This window comes from Hemiscyllium ocellatum, chromosome X (assembly GCF_020745735.1).
Source record: "Hemiscyllium ocellatum isolate sHemOce1 chromosome X, sHemOce1.pat.X.cur, whole genome shotgun sequence".
Taxonomy (NCBI): domain Eukaryota; kingdom Metazoa; phylum Chordata; class Chondrichthyes; order Orectolobiformes; family Hemiscylliidae; genus Hemiscyllium; species Hemiscyllium ocellatum.
The window spans coordinates 9,165,924-9,185,218 of record NC_083453.1 but is presented as its reverse complement, the minus strand read 5'-3'; the positions used below and the strand labels follow the sequence as shown (position 1 = coordinate 9,185,218).

Genomic DNA, 19,295 nt, shown 5'->3' with positions numbered 1-19,295 from the left:
GCAGGTCTGGCTGCATCTGTAGAGAGAAAAACAGAGTTAATGTCTTGAGTCCAGTGACCCTTCATCAGGGCTGAAAGCAGCTAAGAAGTAATGGTATTTTTGCTGATAACAGGGATGGGGTGGGGAAGGAGTGAGATAAGTAGATGGAGACAGTGTTTGTAGAGAGAGACAGAGAGAGAAAATAGTGAAGCAGACAAAGGAATTCTTGATAATTGAACTGAATTAGCTTTATTGATGGATTCTGGGTAATCCAAGATGGAGAATGGGAAAAATTTCTGGCCGTTCCTTTCTTGAGGTATTTTAGGTGATTTTCTCGAATTCCAGGAGCAGCAATAATTGTTTTGTATGCTGTTGCATTAGATTCCCTACAGGTTGGAAACAGGCCCTTCAGCCCAACAAGTCCATGTCGACCCTAGGAAGAGAAGTCACCCAGACCCATTCCCCTACCCTATATTTACCCCTAACTAACGCACGTAACTATGGGCAATTTAGCATGGCCAATTCACCTGATGTGCCCATCTTTGGAATGTGGGAGGGAAACCAGAGCACCTGGAAACCCACGCAGACACAGGGAGCATGTGCAAACTCCACACAGACAGCTGCCCAAGGTGGGAATTGAACCTGGATCCTTGGTGCTGTGAGGCAGCAATGGTAACTACTGAGCCACAGTGCCACCCTTGTTTGGGAACTTTGGGGAAAAAAAGTCAAAACAACAGCAGTTTTAAAAGGGAGAGGAACAGACAAAGGAAGCACATGATGAGGACAGTGCAGGAGAGAAAGAGAGAGAGAGAGAGAGAGAAACTGACAGAGCAGTGAACCTGCACAGTTACCGCCTTTGCTGTTTGAATTCATGTATCGCTGGACATTGGAGTGCGTCTGGGAAACTTAACAAACAGTGAAATTCACAACTAATCTTGGAGGAACCTGTTTGGGAGGTCACAGCACAGAAACAGATCAGTGAATATTTTTAAGTGTGGCCTTACAGTAAGTCTGCAGTGGTTAATAGAGTGGGGTCCTTTCTTGGTTATATGCTTTATTGAGACATGTCTCTTGATTAAACTTAAAATATAAGCCATAACTATTAAATTAACCTGGGGCAGTGTTTTGTAGAGGAATAAGATGGTGTTATTTTCTGGGTCTGTAGATTGTGAAGGACCCAAAATGGCCTTTAGAAGAGGGATATGCTCTTCTTGTCGGAAGTGGGAATTTAGGGAAAGTTTACTGGTTGAAAATGTGTTGCTGGAAAAGCGCAGCAGGTCAGGCAGCATCCAAGGAGCAGGAGATTCGACGTTTTGGGTATGAGCCCTTCTTCAGGGCTCATGCCTGAAACGTCGATTCTCCTGCTCCTTGGATGCTGCCTGACCTGCTGTGCTTTTCCAGCAACACATTTTCAGCTCTGATCTCCAGCATCTGCAGTTCTCACTTTCTCCTAAAAGAGTTTACGGGTTACTGAGGATTATATCTGCAATAAATGCCGTTGGTTGTGAATCCTATCAGATCGAATGGATCGGTTGGAGACACAGTTAGAGGCATAGAGGAATTTACAAGAGCAGGGGGGTGTGATGGACAGTAACTTTAGGAAGGGGGAAAAGTCCAGATACAGTCACATCGATGGGTTAACTCCAGGAACGGTAAGAGAGGTAGGCAGTTAGTGCAGTTCTGTGGCTATTCCCATTTCAAATAAATATGCTTTTTGGAAAATATAGGGGATGATGGATTCTCAGGGGAACGTAGCACAAATAGCCAAGTTTCTGGTATTAAGACTGGCTCTAATGTAGTGAGGGATACGTCGGGTTCCAAGAGATCAATTGTGTTAGAGGACTCTTTAGTCTGAGATACAGACAGATCTTTCTGTGGCCAGCAGCACAAAATCAGAATGGTGTGTTGCTTCTCTGGTGCCAGGATCAAGGATGTCTCAGGGATGGTGCAGAATGTTCTCACGGGGGAGAGGGGCCAGCAAGAGATCATTGCACACATTGGAACCAACAAAATAGGAAGGGAAAAGGTTGAGATTCTGATGGGAGATTTAAAGAGTTAGGCAGGAATTTAAAAGGAGGTCCTCGAGATTTGTAATCTCTGGATTACTCCCAGTGCTACGAGCTAGTGAGGGCAGGAATAGGAGGATAGAGCAGATGAATGCATGGCTGAAGAGCTGGTGTATGGGAGAAGGATTCACAATTTTAGATCATTGGAAGCTGTTTTGGGGTAGAAGTGACTTGTACACGATTGCACCTAAATTGGAAGGGGACTAATATACTGACAGGGATATTTGCTAGAGCTGCTCAGGAGGATTTAAACTAGTAAGGGAGATAGTGGAAAGATTTCAATTTGAGAATGGTACAGTTGAGAATAGAAGCGAGTCAAACAATCAGGGCAAGCAGGGACAAAGCAGAGAACAAGGTAGGACTGATACACTAAACTGCATATGTGGAACAGTCCATCTTCCTCAGCTACACTGGCACCACCCCCCACCTTTTCCTCTGCTACATCGATGACTGTATCGGCGCTGCCTCGTGCTCCCACGAGGAGGTTGAACAGTTCATCCACTTTACCAACACCTTCCACCCCGACCTCAAATTTACCTGGACTGTCTCAGACTCCTCCCTCCCCTTCCTAGACCTTTCCATTTCTATCTCAGGCGACCGAATCAACATGGACATTTACTATGAACCGACCGACTCCCACAGCTACCTAGACTACACCTCCTCCCACCCTGCCCCCTGTAAAAACGCCATCCCATATTCCCAATTCCTTCATCTCCGCCACATCTGCTCCCAGGAGGACCAATTCCAATACAGTACAACCCAGATGGCGTCCTTCTTCAAAGACCGCAATTTCCCCTCAGACGTGATCGACGATGCTCTCCACCGCATCTCCTCCACTTCCCGCTCCTCCGTCCTTGAACCCCACCCCTCCAATCAACACCAGGACAGAACCCCACTGGTCCTCACCTACCGCCCCACCAACCTCCATATACATCGTATCATCTGTCGTCATTTCCGCCACCTCCAAACGGACCCCAGCACCAGGGATATATTTCCCTCCCCTCCCCTATCAGCGTTCCGAAAAGACCACTCCCTCCATGACTCCCTCGTCAGGTCCACACCCCCCACCAACCCAACCTCCACTCCCGGCATCTTCCCGTGCAACTGCAAGAAATGCAAAACTTGCGCCCACACCTCCCCCCTTACTTCCCTCCAAGGCCCCAAGGGATCCTTCCATATCCACCACAAATTCATCTGCACCTCCACACACATCATTTACTGCATCCGCTGCACCTGATGTGGCCTCCTCTATATTGGGGAGACAGGCCGCCTACTTGCAGAACGTTTCAGGGAACACCACTGGGACACCCGGACCAACCAACCCAACCACCCCGTGGCTCAACACTTCAACTCCCCCTCCCACTCCACCAAGGACATACAGGTCCTTGGACTCCTCCATCGCCAGACCATAGCAACATGACGGCTGGAGGAAAAGCGCCTCATCTTCTGCCTAAGAACCCGCCAACCACAAGGGATGAACTCAGATTTCTCCAGTTTCCTCATTTCCCCTCCCCCCACCTTGTCTCAGTGCCAACCCTCGAACTCAGCATCACCTTCCTAACCTGCAATCTTCTTCCTGACCTCTCTGCCCCCACTCCCACTCCGGCCTATCACCCTCACCTTAACCTCCTTCCACCTATTGCATTTCCAACGCCCCTCCCCCAAATCCCTTCTCCCTCCCTTTTATCTTAGCCTGCCTGGCACACATTCCTCATTCCTGAAGAAGGGCTCATGCCCGAAACATCGATTCTCCTGCTCCTTCGATGCTACCTGACCTGCTGCGCTTTTCCAGCAACACATTTTCAGCTCTGATATCCAGCATCTGCAGTCCTCACTTTCTCCTGCATTTATTTCAATGCAAAGGGCATAACAGGGAAGGCAGATGAACTCAGGGCATGGTTAGGAACATGGGACTGGGATATCATAGCAATTACAGAAACATGGCTCAGGGATGGGTAGGACTGGCAGCTTAATGTTCCAGAATACAAATGCTACACGAAGGATAGAAAGGGAGGCAAGAGAGGAGGGGGAGTGGCATTTTTGATAAGGGATAGCATTACAGCTGTGCTGAGGGAGGATATTGCCGGAAATACATCCAGGGAAGTTATTTGGGTGGAACTGAGAAATAAGAAAGGGATGATCACCTTATTGGGATTGTATTATAGACCTCCTAATAGTCAGAGGCAAATTGAGACACAAATTTGTAAGGAGATCTCAGTTATCTGTAAGAATAATAGGGCAGTTATGATAAGGGATGTTAACTTTCCAAACATAGACTGGGACTGCCAGAGTGTTAAGGGTTGAGATGGAGAGGAATTTCTTCAGTGTTTACAAGAAAAGTTTCTGATTCAGTATGTGGATGTACCTACTAGAGAAGGTGCAAAGCCTGACCTACTCTTGGGAAATAAGGCAAGGCAGATGACTGAGGTGTCAGTGGGGGAGCACTTTGCGGCCAGCGACCATAATTCTATTAGATTTAAAATAGTGATGGAAAAGGATAGACCAGATCTAAAAGTTGAAGTCCTAAATTGGAGAAAGGCTAATTTTGACAGTATTAGGCAAGGCCTTTCATAAGCTGAATGGAGGTAAATCCTTAGAAGAATACAAAGGCAGTAGCAGTATACTTAAGAGGGAAATCAGGAGGGCAAAAAGGGGACATAAGATAGTTTAAGCAAATAGAGTTAAGGAGAATCCAAAGAGCTTTTACAAATACATTAAGGACAAAAGCGTAATGAGGGAGAGAATAGGGCCCCTCAAAGATCAGGAAGGTGGCTTTTGTGTGGAGCTGCAGAAAATGGGAAGATATTAAACAAGTATTTTGCATCAGTATTTACTGTGGGAAAGGACATGGAAGATATAGACCATAGGGAAATAGATGGTGACATCTTGCAAAATGTCCAGATTACAGAGGAGGAAGTGTAGGATGTCTTGAAATGCATAAAGGTGGATAAATCCCCAAGACCTGATCAGGTGTATACTATGTGGGAAGCTAGGGAAGTGATTGCTGGGCCTCTTGCCGAGATATTTGTATCATTGATAGTCACAGGTGAGGTGCCAGAAGACTGGAGGTTAGCTAACATGGTGCCACTATTTAAAAAAGATGGTAAGGACAAGCCAAGGAACTATAGACCAGTGAGCCTGACGTCGGCGGTGGGCAAGTTTTAGGAGGGAATACTGAGGGACAGGGTGTACATGTATTTGGAAAGGCAATGACTGATTAGGGATAGTCAACATGGCTTTGTGTGTGGGAAATCATGTCTCACTAACTTGATTGAGTTTTTTTGAAGAAGTAACAAAGAGGATTGATGAGGGCAAAATGGTCGATGTGATCTATATGGACTTCAGTAAGGCATCCAACCAGGTTCCCCAAAGGAGACTTGTTATCAAGGTTAGATCTCATGGAATACAGGGAGAACTAGGCATTTGGATACAGAACTGGCTCAAAGGTAGAAGACAAGAGGGTGGTGGTGGTGGTGGAGGGTTGTTATTCAGACTGGAGGCCTGTGACCAGGGGAGTGCACAAGGATCAGTGCTGGGTCCTCTACATTCATTCCTGATGAAGGGCTCTGGCCCGAAACGTCGAATTTCCTGTTCCTTGGATGCTGCCTAACCTGCTGTGCTTTAACCAGCAACACATTTTCAGCTCTGATCTCCAGCATCTGCAGACCTCACTTTTTACTCCTCTACTTTTTGTCATTTATATAAATGATTTGGATGTGAGCATAAGAGGTACAGTTAGTAAGTTTGCAGATGACACTAAAATTGGAGGTGTAGTGAATAGTGAAGTGGTTTACCTCAGATTACAACAGGATCTTGATCAGATGAGCCAATGGGCAGATGGAGTTTAATTTAGATAAATGTGAGGTCCTGCATTTTAGAAAAGCAAATCTTAGCAGGACTCAAACACTTAATGGTCAGGTTCTTGGGAGTGTTGCTGAACAAAGAGACCTTGGAGTGCAGGTTCACAGCTCCTTGAAAGTGGAGTCGCAGGTAGATAGGATAGTGAAGAAGGCATTTGGTATACTTTCCTTTATTGGTCAGAGTATTGAGTACAGGAGTTGGGAAGTCATGTTGCGGCTGTACAGGACATTGGTTAGGCCACTGTTGGAATATAGTGTGCAATTCGGGTCTCCTTCCTATCGGAAAAATATTGTGAATCTTGAAAGGGTTCAGAAAAGATTTACAAGGATATTGCCAGGGTTGGAGGGTTTGAGCTATTGGGAGAGGCTAAACAGGCTGGGGCTGTTTTCCCTGGAGCATCGGAGACTGAGGGGTGACCTTATAGAGGTTTATAAAATTATGAGGGGCATGGATAGGGGAAATAGACAGTCTTTTCCCTGGGGATAGGAGAGTCCAGAACTAGAGGGGCATAGGTTTAAGGTGAGAGGGCTGAGAGGGGAAAGATATAAAAGAGACCTGAGGGGCAACTTTTCCATGCAGAGGGTGGTGTGTGTATGGAATGAGCTGCCAGAGGATGTGGTAGAGGCTGGTACAATTGCAACATTTAAAAGGCATTTGGATGGGTATATGAATAGGAAGGGTTTGGAGGGATATGGGCCGGGTGCTGGCAGGTGGGACTAGATTGGGTTGGGATATCTGGTCGGCATGGATGGGTTGGAGCGAAGGGTCTGTTTCCATGCTGTACATCTCTATGACTCTATTATCCAAATGAGTACAGTGAAATGTTTACATGTCCGCCACTTATGGCGACATCTTAAGTACAAAAGTACCTAGGTACAAATTTTTAATTAAATGTTCTTTGGAAAAAAAAATAGAAAAATAAAGAAATAAAGAGACCAGCATAGCAGATTGTTGGAATAAATTAGTAAATAGAAAAATAAAAAGTTCAGAGCAATGGCCCTTCTAACCTAGTCCACACTGGTACCTAACCTCCCGTCTGCACTGGGCCTTGAGTCTAAACTGCGCCGAGCTTCACCTCAAGGTTCTTGAGACCGGAAGACCGCTCTAGAGTCACCTGAAGACCAGAAGTCCATGCTGCAGCCACGCCAGGCCAAAAGACTGCCAGGGAAGAATTAAATGCTGAATAGGTGATAATGGGAACTGTGAAGAGTTGAAAATGAGTTTGTCATGCTGGGAGCAACCCAAGCAGAACAGGTCCTGTAGTTTGGGAGTGGGTAACGAATGTGGCGGGGGGGGGGGGGGGAGGTGTTCGCACTCTGAAGTTGTTAAATTCAATGTTGAATGCTGAATGTTGAAAGTACTCAGATGGAAGATTTAGGTGTGTTCTTCCAGATTGCACTGAACTTCATTGGAGCACTACAGCAGGCCTGAGACAAAAATGTTGGCATGGGAACACAGTGGTGTGTTGAAGTAGCAAGCAACTGGAAGTTCAAGACTATGTTAATGGACAGAACATCAGTGTTCCAGAAAGCGGTTACCCAGTCTGCATTTTGTTCCTGCAATGTACAGGAGACCACACCGTGAGCAATGAACATAGACTAGATTGAGCAAAGTGCAGGCAAATTATTGCTTCACTTGAAAGGTGTGTGAGACTTTTAATTGTAAGGCAGAAGGTAAACAGAAAAATGTTCAACTTCTGTGGTTGCACGGGAAGGTGCCATGGGTTGTAAGGAGTTGCTGGGAATGGAGGAGTTATCCAGGGTGCCCCAGAAGGAATGGTCCCTGTAGAATTTCCCTCCCCCCTCCTCCATCAGTGTAAATACCATCATTTCCCAACTGCTTTCATTTCTGTACTCAATGTTAACTTGGTTTTTCGCTTCACAGATTCTGCCAGACCTGCTGAGATTTTCTTGTACTTTGCTTTTGTTTCAGGTTTCCACAGTTTGATGTTTATTAAAATATCAAAGATACTGCAGGAGGATTAGCAAACAAAATAAACACAGCTGTACTAAGGTAGATCATCTGAGGTGATGTGGAGGAGCCGGTGTTGGACTGGGGTGGTCAAAGTTAAAAAGCACACAACACCAGGTTATAATCCAACAGGTTTATTTGGGAGCACTAGCTTTCGGAGCGCTGCTCCTTCATCAGGAGCAGGATCATAAGACACAGAATTTATAGCGAAAGATTACAGTGTCATACAACTGAAGGTGATAAATTGAACAAACCTAGATTGCTGTCTAGATTTCAGTTGCATGCTACTGTAATCTATGCTATAATTTCAGAATCTTATGGTCCTGCTCCTGATGTTACCTGATGAAGGAGCAGCACTCCGAAAGCTAGTGCTTCCAAATAAACCTATTTGACTAGAACCTGGTGTTGTGTGATTTTTAACGGAGGTGAGAATAACTATCATTGCATTGATAGGTGCATTTCCCTGAGTGTTGCATAGGGATTTAAGCAAAACTGAAGTAAATGGGCATTGTGGGAAAACTCTCTGCTGTTTGGAGTCATACCTGGCACATAAGACCACAATTGTGGTTACTGGAGATTAATCATCTCAAGGCTAGGACATCTCTGCAGGGGTTGCTGTGGATAGATTAAAAAAAAAACCTGTTCAGAGATGTTACATCTCTGGGGTAGGTGAGACTTGAACCCAGGCCTCCCAGTCCACAGGTAGGGAAACTACAGCTATCCCACAAGAGTTCCCTTTTCATGGCCCTCTTATCATCATGGCCCCAACCATCCTTAGCTACTCCATCATTGTCCTTCCCTTGTAGTCATCAACAGGTCAGAAGTGGGGAAATTCACTGACGATTGCACAATGTTCAGCACCATTTGTGACTCCTCAGATACTGAAGGAGTTCATATTCAAATGCAACAATATCTGGACAATAAAAACTGAAAGCCCCGTGGATGCTGTAAATCAGACACAAAAATAGAAATTGCTAGAAAAGCTTAGCAGGTCTGGCAGCATCTGTGGAATGGAATCAGTTAATGTTTCAGGTCTGGTGTCCCTTCCTCATATCTGGACAACATCCAGCTTAGGCTGACAAGTGGCAAGTAATATTTGCACCACACAAATGCCAGGCAATGACCATCACCAACACGAGACAACCTCCTCCCCTGCCCCCTTGACATTCCTGGGGATTCAACAACCACCCACAAAGTAAATGTATGTCCATGTCTGATGTGTGCGCACAAGGGGACATAAATTTAATTGCAATCAATGAAATTAAATATCAAACGCTGTATAAAATTGGTGACTGAGTAAAAAGTCGGCACTCAATGACGAAGGAATCAAATACTACTACCCTGAGTAAAAACTGTTGGTTTGTGGCAACGCCTGAGGTGAGTCTATCCATGTTGTTGGATTACGGGAAGCCAAGGTGTACAATTGTTGCAATGAAGAATCCATGATTGACAGGACGGAACGGAATAAAATTGCGTTTGAAGCAACACGCCAGCGTGAAACACCTGCCGCGCCTCCGCTCAATCTAAGGGGCGTCCCGGAGGCTAGCGCTGGCTCTCAGGGGCTCTACGCACAAATCGGTGATGTCACAAGCACGGAGCACCTGTTGACGTCACTGAGTGGGCAGGAAAGCGTGACGTAGTACGCAGGCGCCGAAGCCGGCCAGATTATTTTCTTTCTTTTTCTCTTTTTATTTTTCCGCAGTTTGGTTTCTTTCTCATTCCCTTAGTTGTGTCCTTTTCCCTTCCCCTCCCTCCCTATCTTCCTCCCTTCATCACTTCTCGAAAACACAATTTTGGGTTGCTATTTTTTTTGGAGGGGGGGGGTGGGGGGGGGAAATCGGCAACGGACGGTTTGTGGTGCGAGCGCCGAGCGCGGAGTTTCTGAGGCGTCGGCCTGAAGCCCAGTGTGAGGCGGTGAGTGTGGGGTGCCAGAGGGTGGGAGGCCTTCAGTGGGCGGGGACATAGCAATGGGCACTGGGGGAGAAATGTTGAAACCATTGGGGGCATGTTCCTTACTGACCAGTCAAATGAAGTTTTAGTACGAAGTAGTTCCATGAGGTCCTGCTTGTTGGGCTCATGTTGTTAACGGCTTGCATTCCACATGGTTGTTCCATATTGGAAATAGGAATCATCAGTGTTCTTGAGGCAGCCTAAAGTAGAATTCTGCGTGTAATCCACAAATGTCTTTAAGTACCAGGTTCTGTGATCTTGGCTTCAAATAGGGTGGGGATGCGATTGGAAATCTTCCCCAGGTGACGTTCTCAATGTGCAGTTAAGCCTGGTAGTTGCATGTGGAGGTGACACATGTTTGTGCAGGCAATAAACTGGTCAATGTTCTGGTCCTATTTTAGATCACTCCATCCAAGAAGGTTCAGGTTTCCTGTTTAAAGCCTGGACTTAGAGTCACAGAAGTGTACAGCTTGGAAACATACCATTTTAGTCCAACTCATCCAAGTGGACTAGATTTCCTAAATTAATCTAGTCCCATTTGCCAGCATTTGGCCCATATCCCTGCAAACCTTCCTATTCATATACCCATCCAAATGCCTTTTAAATGTTGCAATTGTACCAGCCTCTACATACACTCACCACCCTCTGCATGAAAATGTTGCCCCTTAAGTTCATTTTAAATCTTTCCCTTCTCAGCTTAAACCTATGTTGTCTAGTTCTGGACTTCCCTGTCCCAGAGAAGACACCTTGTCTATTCACCCTATCCACATCCTCAATTTTATAAACTTCTAAGGTCACCCCTCAGCCTTTGACACTCTAGGGGAAATAGTGCCAATTTATTCAGCCTCTACAGCTCAAACCTTCCAACCCCAGCAACATCTTCGGAAATCTTTTCTGAACCCTTTCAAGTTTAACACCCTTCCGAATGCAGGGAGACCAGAATTGCATGCAATATTCCAAAAGTGGCTGAACCAGTTTCCTGTACAGCTGTCGCGTGACCTCCCAACTCCTGTACTCAATGCTCTGATCAATAAAGGCAAGCATACCAAACACCGCTTTGACAAAGGGTCAGTTAGACTCTAAACGTCAGCTCTTTTCTCTCCTTACGGATGCTGCCAGACCAGCTGAGATTTTCCAGCATTTTCTCTTTTGGACCACCTTCACTATCCTATCTACCTATGACTCTACTTTCAAGTGACTAAGAACCTGCACTCCAAGGTCTTCAGCAACACTCCCCAGGATCTTACCATTAAGTGTATAAGTCCTGCCCTGATTTGCCTTTTCAAAATGCAGCACCTCACATTTGTCTAAACTAAACTCCGTCTGCCATTCCTTGACTCACCGGTTCATCTGATTAAGGTCCCGTTGTATTCTGAGGTAACCTTAGCTGTCCATTACACCACCACTTTTGGTGTCATCTGCAAACTTACTAACCATACCTCCTGTGTTCACATCCAAATAGTTTATATGAATATGACAAAAAGCAATGGATGTACCACCGATCGCTGTGGCACATTGCTGGTCACAAGCCTCCAGTCTGAAGAGCAATCCTCCACCACCACCCTCTGTCTTCTACCTTTGGGCCAGTTTTGTATCCAGATGTGTAGTTCTCTCTAGATTCCTTGTGATCTAACCAGTCTACCATGTGGAACCTTGTCAAATGCTTTACTGAAATCCATATAGGTCAAGTCCACTGCTCTGCCTCCATCAATCCACTTTGTTACTACTACAAAAAAGTCAGTCAAGTTTGTGAGACATTATTTCCCCCACACAGCTATGTTGACAGTCCTTGCCTTTCCAAATATATGTACATCCTGTTCCTCAGGATCTCCTCCCAGCAACTTGCCCACCGCTGATGTCAGGCTCACCCATCTATAGTTCCCTGGCTTTTCCTTACCATCTTTCTTAAATAGTGGTACCATGTTAGCCAACCTCACGTCTTCCGGCACCACCCCTGTGACTATTGATGATACAAATATCATGGTAAGGATCCCAGCAATCACTTCCCTAGCTTCCCACAGAGTTCTAGGGTCCACCTAATCAGGTCCTGTGATTTATCCATCTTCATATGTTGTAAGATGTCCAGTACTACCAACTCTGGTATGGGCCATTTTTTCAAGATGTCGCTATTTATTTCCTCATGTTCTATAACTTCCATATCTTTCTCCACTAAACTATGGAGCCTATGATCAAACTTCTCCTTTCTCAATTGTAGATAATCATTGATTAGCAACTCAATCTCACTGTATCATACCAGGTTAGCAGAAGATGAAATAATATTCTTTGTTGGTATTGCAGTTTTTATATCTCTGAATCCATGTATGTCCTTGCTGAAGAGACAAAAGAGACAATATCCTCTGACATTCAGCCATGTTATCTTCACTGAATCCCCCACTGCCAACATCCTTGGAGTTACCATTGACCAGAAACTCAACTGGATTCCTCACATAAACACAGTGGCTACCAGAGTAAATCAAAGGTTAGGAATACCATGACGAGTAACTCTACTCCCGAGTCCCCCAAGTTTATTCACCATCTACAGGGCACAGAAGAGGCTGGAAATTCTTTTCCCTGGGAGTATAGGAGGCTGAGGGGTGACCTTTTTATAGAGGTTTATAAAATCATGAGGCGCACAAATAAGGTGAATGGCCAAGGTCGTTTCCCCAGGGTTGTGTGGTGATTAGAATGAGGGCCAGGTGGATCTCATTGAGATCTTTGATTGGGGTTTTTAACCTCGGCCATTAGGGAGCCTTGGCTGACATATATAAACAGGAGATTCAGGAGGTCTCCATAGGCTATGGGAAAAAATGAAGACACAAAAAAAGGATAAAATAAACAGGAGATTCAAAGAGTCACCTCATTTCTCAGAATTGGTTCTGAACTCACTGGTCAGAGCCTATGTACTGTGAATTTAGATTAGATTAGACTTACAGTGTGGAAACAGGCCCTTCGGCCCAACAAGTCCACACCAACCCGCCGAAGCGAAACCCACCCATACCCCTACATTACCCCTTACCTAACACTACGGGCAATTTAGCATGGCCAATTCACCTGACCCGCACATCTTTGGACTGTGGGAGGAAACCGGAGCACCCGGAGGAAACCCACGCTGACACGGGGAGAACGTGCAAACTCCACACAGTCAGTCGCCTGAGTCGGGAATTGAACCCGGGTCTTCAGGCGCTGTGAGGCAGCAGTGCTAACCACTGTGCCACCGTGCCGCCCTCAATTTGTGACAGGCAATCAGATATTTCAGTAAGGGAATTGAAAACTAGAGGGCAGAGGTTTAAGGTGAGAGGGGAAAGATTTAAAAGGAACTTGAGGGGCAGCTTTTTCACACAGGTTGGTGGGTGCATGGGCCGAGTTGCCAGCAGAAGTACTCAAGGCAGGTACAATTACAACATTTAAAAGACATTTGGAAGGTACATGAATAGGAAAGGTTTAGAGGGATATGGGCTAAACACGCCCAAATGGGACGAGTTTAGTTTAAGATATCTGGCTGCATGGATGAATTGGGCCGAAAGGCCTGTTTCCTTGCGGTATGCTTAAAAGTCAGGAGTATGCTGGAATACACTCCACTTGCCTGGATGGGTGCAGCTCCAATAACATTCCAGAAACTTGACCCCATCCAGGACAAAGCAGCCCGCTTGATTGACACCACATCTACAAACATCCACTCCCTCCACCACCATCAACACTAAGTAGCAGCAGTGTGTACCATTTACAAGATGCACTGCAGAAGTTCACAAAAGATCCTGAGCATCTTCCAAATGCATGACCACTTGCATCTCGAAGGACAAGTGCAACAGATACAAGGGGACACCTTGCCCTCTAAGCCACACACAATCTTGACTTGGAGATGTATCGTCGTTACTTCACTGTCGCTGGGTCAAAATCCTGGAATTCCCTCCTTAACGACATTGTGGGTCAACCTACAGCACATGAACTGCAGCAGTTCAAGAATGCTGCTCACCCCCACCTTCTCAAGGGCAAGAAGGGACGGGCAATAAATGCTGGCCTCGCCAGTGATTCCCACGAGTGAATTTTAAGAAAAAAGCCAAATGACCAGTAATCATTCTTCAGAGTTCCATGCACACCAAAGGGCTTGAGGCATAGTTGTGTTCATTTTGTTCAAACGGCCATGCATTTATGTCACATCTTTCATCTCCACAATGTTCTGAAGCTGTTGGTAGCTAATGAAATGGTTTTGAAGTACAGACATTGATGTAGTTTAGAAAAATGCAGCAACTTATTTAATTACGAGAAGATCCTGCAACCACGCAAACATACAAATATAATTGTGTCTTTTGGCTCCTGAGCCTGCTCTACTTTTCAGTAAGATCATGACTGATCTGACTGTAGATTTAACTCCCGTCTGCTGCCCACTCGTTATACCTTTCGTAGTCAAGAATCTGTCTACCTCTTCCTTTTAAAGATATTCAATGACCTTACCTCCTTCACTGTCTGGGGAAGATAATTCTATAGACTCATGACACCAAGAACAAATTTTTCTTTGTCTCTGTCTTGTGTTTAAATAGTACCCTCATTCTCATTTCTCCCATGAAGAGAAACTTACTTCCAACACCACCCTGTCAAGTTCTCAATTGATCAATAAGACTACCTCTCATATTTTCTAAACTCAATTTGTTATGGGTTCAAATGTCTAACCTTTCCTCATAAGGTCACCCCTTCATCTTGGGTTTCAATAACATGAACCTACCCTGGGTTGCTTCTGGTGTAATGTCCTTTCTTAAATAAGGAACCTAGTACTGAATACAGTAATATAGATTTGGTCTCACCAACACCCTATAATAACTGTAGCAAAGTATTCTTATTTTTATGCATTCCTTGTGCAAGAAATGACAAAGTTAACTTTATTTCCACAATCACTTGCTATGCCTGCATACTAATTTTTCATGTACCAGGACAAAGTTCTGCAATCTCTCTCCATGTAAATAATATGCTGCTTTTCTATTCTTCATGGCAAAATGGACAAACTCATACATTCCTATGTTTTACTCTCTGTCAATTTCCTTGCCCACTTACTTAACCTACCTATATCCCTTTGCAGACTCCTTATGTGCTCTTCATAATTTACCTGTCCTTGTCATCAGCAAATTTGGTAACTATGTGGTCGGTTCCTTCATCCAGTCATTGACACAGATTGTAAATAGTAAGGCCTCAGCACTGATTCCTGTGCCCATTACTCATTACATTTTGCCACCCTGAAAATGACTGATTTATATCAATCTGTTTTCCCATTGACTATCCAATCCTCAATCCACGATATTATGTCACCTACCCCACCATGGACCTTTGCGTCACAACCTTTGGCATATCTACAATGCATTTTGGAAATCCAGGTGCGCAGGTTCCCCTTTATCCACTTAATTATTATTTCCTCAAAGAACTCTGAATAAAATTTACTCAAACATGATTTCCCTTTTACAAAACTATGTTGACTCTGCCTGATTGCATTGAGATTTTCTAAGTATCTCATATCACCTCTTGCATTTTCCCAATTACCGTTGTGAAGTGGACTGCTTTAATTATATAGTTTCTTACTTTTGTCTCTCTCCTTTCTTTAATAAAAGCATTACATTTACTGTTTTCAAATCTGATGGGACCTTTCTAGGATTGAGGGAATGTTGGAAAATTAAAATCCGTGCACCTACTCACTCAGCAGCCTCTTGTTTTAAGATATTCGTATGAAGTTCATCATGACCTGTCGACTTGTCAGCTATTAATCCTCAATTTTCGCAGACCCCTTTCATTGGTGAATGTAATTTCTTACGTTCTCCACTCCTTTTCACCTCTTGTTTTACAGTTTCAGGGAAGCCGTTTGTATCCTGTAGAATAAAGATAAATGCAAAATATCTGTTAAATTCAACTGCTATTTCCCTCGTTCTCACTCCTCACTCCCCCCTCTTTTGCTTGTGAACTCTCTTTCTCTGTTTGGAGGACAAATGTTCAATTTTTTTAATTATTTTCCAAATACCAATATAGATTCATAGGTATATTTGTTTTTTAAGCTAGTTTTCTCCCATTCTTCAGTGTGTCTTAATTTTCACAGAATACCATGCTTTTTCTCTCAATTTGATGCAACCTATAGCTTTCTCTGTTAAGTGCAGATGGAATGTCCTTCAGTCTTCGTGGAATTTTATCATTGAGTGTTCTGAAATATCACCTTAAATGTTTGCCAATGCATTTCTCCTGATCTGTCCCTTAAAATAATTTGAGTTCACTTGAGCGGTCTCTTTCTCTGTCTGTGTGTGTGTGTGTATATATTATAGAGGTTTACATAATCATGAGGGGCATGGATTGAGTAAATAGACAAGGTCTTTTCCATGAGGTAGGGGAGTCCAGAATTTGAGGGAATAGGTTTAGGATGAGAGGGGTAAGATTTAAAGGGGACCTAAGGGACAACCTTTTCACACAGAAGGTGGTGCGTGTATAGAATGAGCTGCTAGAGGAAGTGGTGGAGGCCAGTACAATTACAACATTTAAAAGGCATCTGGATGGAAAAATGAATAGGAAGGGTTTAGAGGGATATGGGCCAAGTGCTGGCAAATGGACTCGATTAATTTAGGATATCTGGTCAGCATGGATGAGGTGGACCGAAGGATCTGTTTCCGTGTTGTTCATCTCTATGACTATACTTCAAAGTCTGAAAGACTCATCTTGGGTCTACTCTTCTTTCTTGCAAATTGAATGCAAAATTGTGTTATATTCACTGCTCCCTATGGGACCTTTTTACTATGAGGTCCTTTAATCCTGCCTCGTTGCACATTACCAGATCTAAAGTAGCCTTCTCTCTCTGGTTGACTTTACACTGTTTCACTTTAAGAATCTATGCTAACAACACTTGATGAACTACTCTTCCAGGTTATCTTTGCCAGTCTGATTTATCTAGTCATTATATATAGATAAAACTCAGCCATGATTATCAGTATGGGCAGTCTCCAAGTTGTGAACGGGTTCCGTTCTGGAGTATGTTTTTAAGCAGATCTATACGCAGGTTGGAACACAATGCAGGATGATATAAAAGAGTTATTCGTTTGTATGATAAAGATGTGTCCGGTCTTTAAGATTGCACCCCTGTAATCACGTTCGCAAGATGGATGTTTGTAAATTCCCTGTATGCCTTTCTTGAGCCCAGTTACAGTTCCTTGTTTCCTCTATTTTACAGTTGGTGGTGGGGGCGGGGGGGAAACAATAAACTCGTCACACAGATCACTTCTTCACCATTTCTTATGTTTACCTAAATTGATGCTACATTTTGATCGTAGTTCATCTCTCTATATTGTACTGATGTCATACTTCATTTAATAGAGCAACCTCTCTACCTTTTCCTAGCTTTTTGTTTTCCCAGCATGTCGTGTCATTGAGTATGCGGGTCCCAGCCTGAGTTGTACTGTAGTCATGTCTGTGTCATGGCGATCAGATCAAATGTATTTATTTCGATTTGAGCTGTCAATTCATCCATTTTGTTACAAATGCAACAAGCATTCAGGTGCAGGGCCTTTAACACTGTCTTTTTACTGGTTTTGCAACCTCTAGCCTTATTTATATGTTCTGCACCATTCTGCCTTGATTTAATTATCATTTCCTTTATTGCAACCTTGCTCACTTGCTTTGTCCTCTCTTTCAGTTTATCATGCCATACTCTTTCTTGAATCTCCCTAGCCCCCAGCGATTTAGTTGAAAGCCCTCTAGGCTGCTCACAACTCACCAGGACACTAGGCTCAGCACAGTTCAGATGAAGGTCATCCCATCAGTAAAGCCCCCACTTCCTCTGACTGTATGTACTTCCTTAGGTCCTGCCATTCAATGTATGCTTGGTAGTCCTCTCAAAATGCATTACTTCACAGTTTCCATTTGTTATTTTCTGACCAGCCTGTAATCTGTTGTCCTATAATCTAAGTTTTCCTCTCTACTAACCATACAACTAATTTTTGTCATCCGTGAACTTCGTGATAAAACCACATATACCTATGCTTAGGTCATTGATGTACAGTACAAACAGCAAGAGATCCAGAATTGAACCTGGGTTACTACACTGGACACAGGCTTCCAATCACAAAAACAATCTTCTGCTATTACCCTCTGCCTCTTGCCAAAAATGCCAATTTTCGATCCAATTTGCTGAATTGCCATGAATCCCAAGGACTGTTACCACCTTCAGCAGAGGGTGACATCTTGTCAAAAGCCTTAACGAAGTCCATTTAGACTACATCAACTGTACTCCCTCATCCACAAAACCTAGTCACCACCTCAAAGTTCAGCCAACTTTGTTACCCGTGATCTCCCCCAACAAGGCTATACTGATCGTCTTGAACTGTTCCTAATAGGTACTTGAATCAAAGGGCTAATTTTCTCTTTTGCAGGTACTGTTTCAATATATTTAGATTGTGAGCCATTCTCAATTATCATCTCAAATGAGGGTGTCTAAATCCAGAATGGTTTTGATGCAGTCCATACTGATTGCCTTGGGCTTTTAGTGACTTTCCCACGTTGTAAAGGGGCATCAGGAGATTTTGTCTTTCAAACATTCAGCTAAAAGCCAGTCAGGTTTCCAAGAGTTCCCCATCATAACTGTGTTGGTAGTAGCTGAGTCATTTGGGGAATCTACTATCTGATTGTTCTGGTTCCTTGGGTTAGATGATCTTCTGCAGTTGGAGAAGAACTTCCCAATTTTTCTCTTGGATCTTGGATCAACAATTACTGGCAACCACTCCCATGATGCCAAATCAAAACCAGGATTGTCAAGAGCTGGAGTCAAAGTTACCAAGGCAAACTAACCAAACGTACAAAACTCTGCACGTACTAGGCTTGCAGCCTCAGCATATTAGTCACTCGTATCTTCAATGAGCGACAACTCTATTGGTTGAATCAAGTGAGCCAAATCGGTAACAACAGAATCCCAAAGACATGTTCAATGAAGAGCTTGCTATCTACGTGAACTGACAGCCACCACCCCCACCCCACATGTGCACACACCTGCAATGGAACAATGTTTGCAAGTGTGATTTCACTGACTAGATTCAGTGTCGTTGCATGGGAAGATTTGCAGCTGACTGGAGTGACTGGAAACCCTTAGTTGGGAATGGTGGGACAAAAACAGAAATGTAGGATATAATCGGATGGCTGGAAAGAAAGAATGAAGCTTGGTGAATGGAAACAATCAAGTGCAGAAATGATAGCGGCTAGTGTTGCAAAGACTTACTGGAGAAGTTGAAATTTACCAGTTGATTTTGTGTATTTTATCATAGAAATGCACAGCACGGAAACAGACCTCTTTTTGTTCCAACTCCTCCGTACCGACCAGGTATCCATGACCCATATCATTTCCTATTCATATACCTATCCAGATGCCTTTTAAATGTTGAAATTGTATCATCTTCAGCTAAAACCAGCCATTTCATTGAACACTGAAAACACTGAGAGGTGATAACATCATGGTATCGT

At 44.0% G+C, this 19,295-nt stretch overlaps 1 protein-coding gene across 6 annotated transcripts in view; it reads left to right on the top strand.

The window, feature by feature from the left end:
• Positions 1-9,701: 9,701 nt before the first annotated feature.
• Positions 9,702-19,295, top strand: part of LOC132805866 (R3H domain-containing protein 2) — a 273,216-nt gene continuing 263,622 nt past the window's right edge. For all 6 annotated transcript variants that reach the window (XM_060821189.1, XM_060821193.1, XM_060821191.1 and 3 more), the window contains exon 1: positions 9,702-9,791. The gene's annotated coding sequence lies outside the window, so the exon portion shown is untranslated. The remainder of the gene's footprint in view (positions 9,792-19,295) is intronic.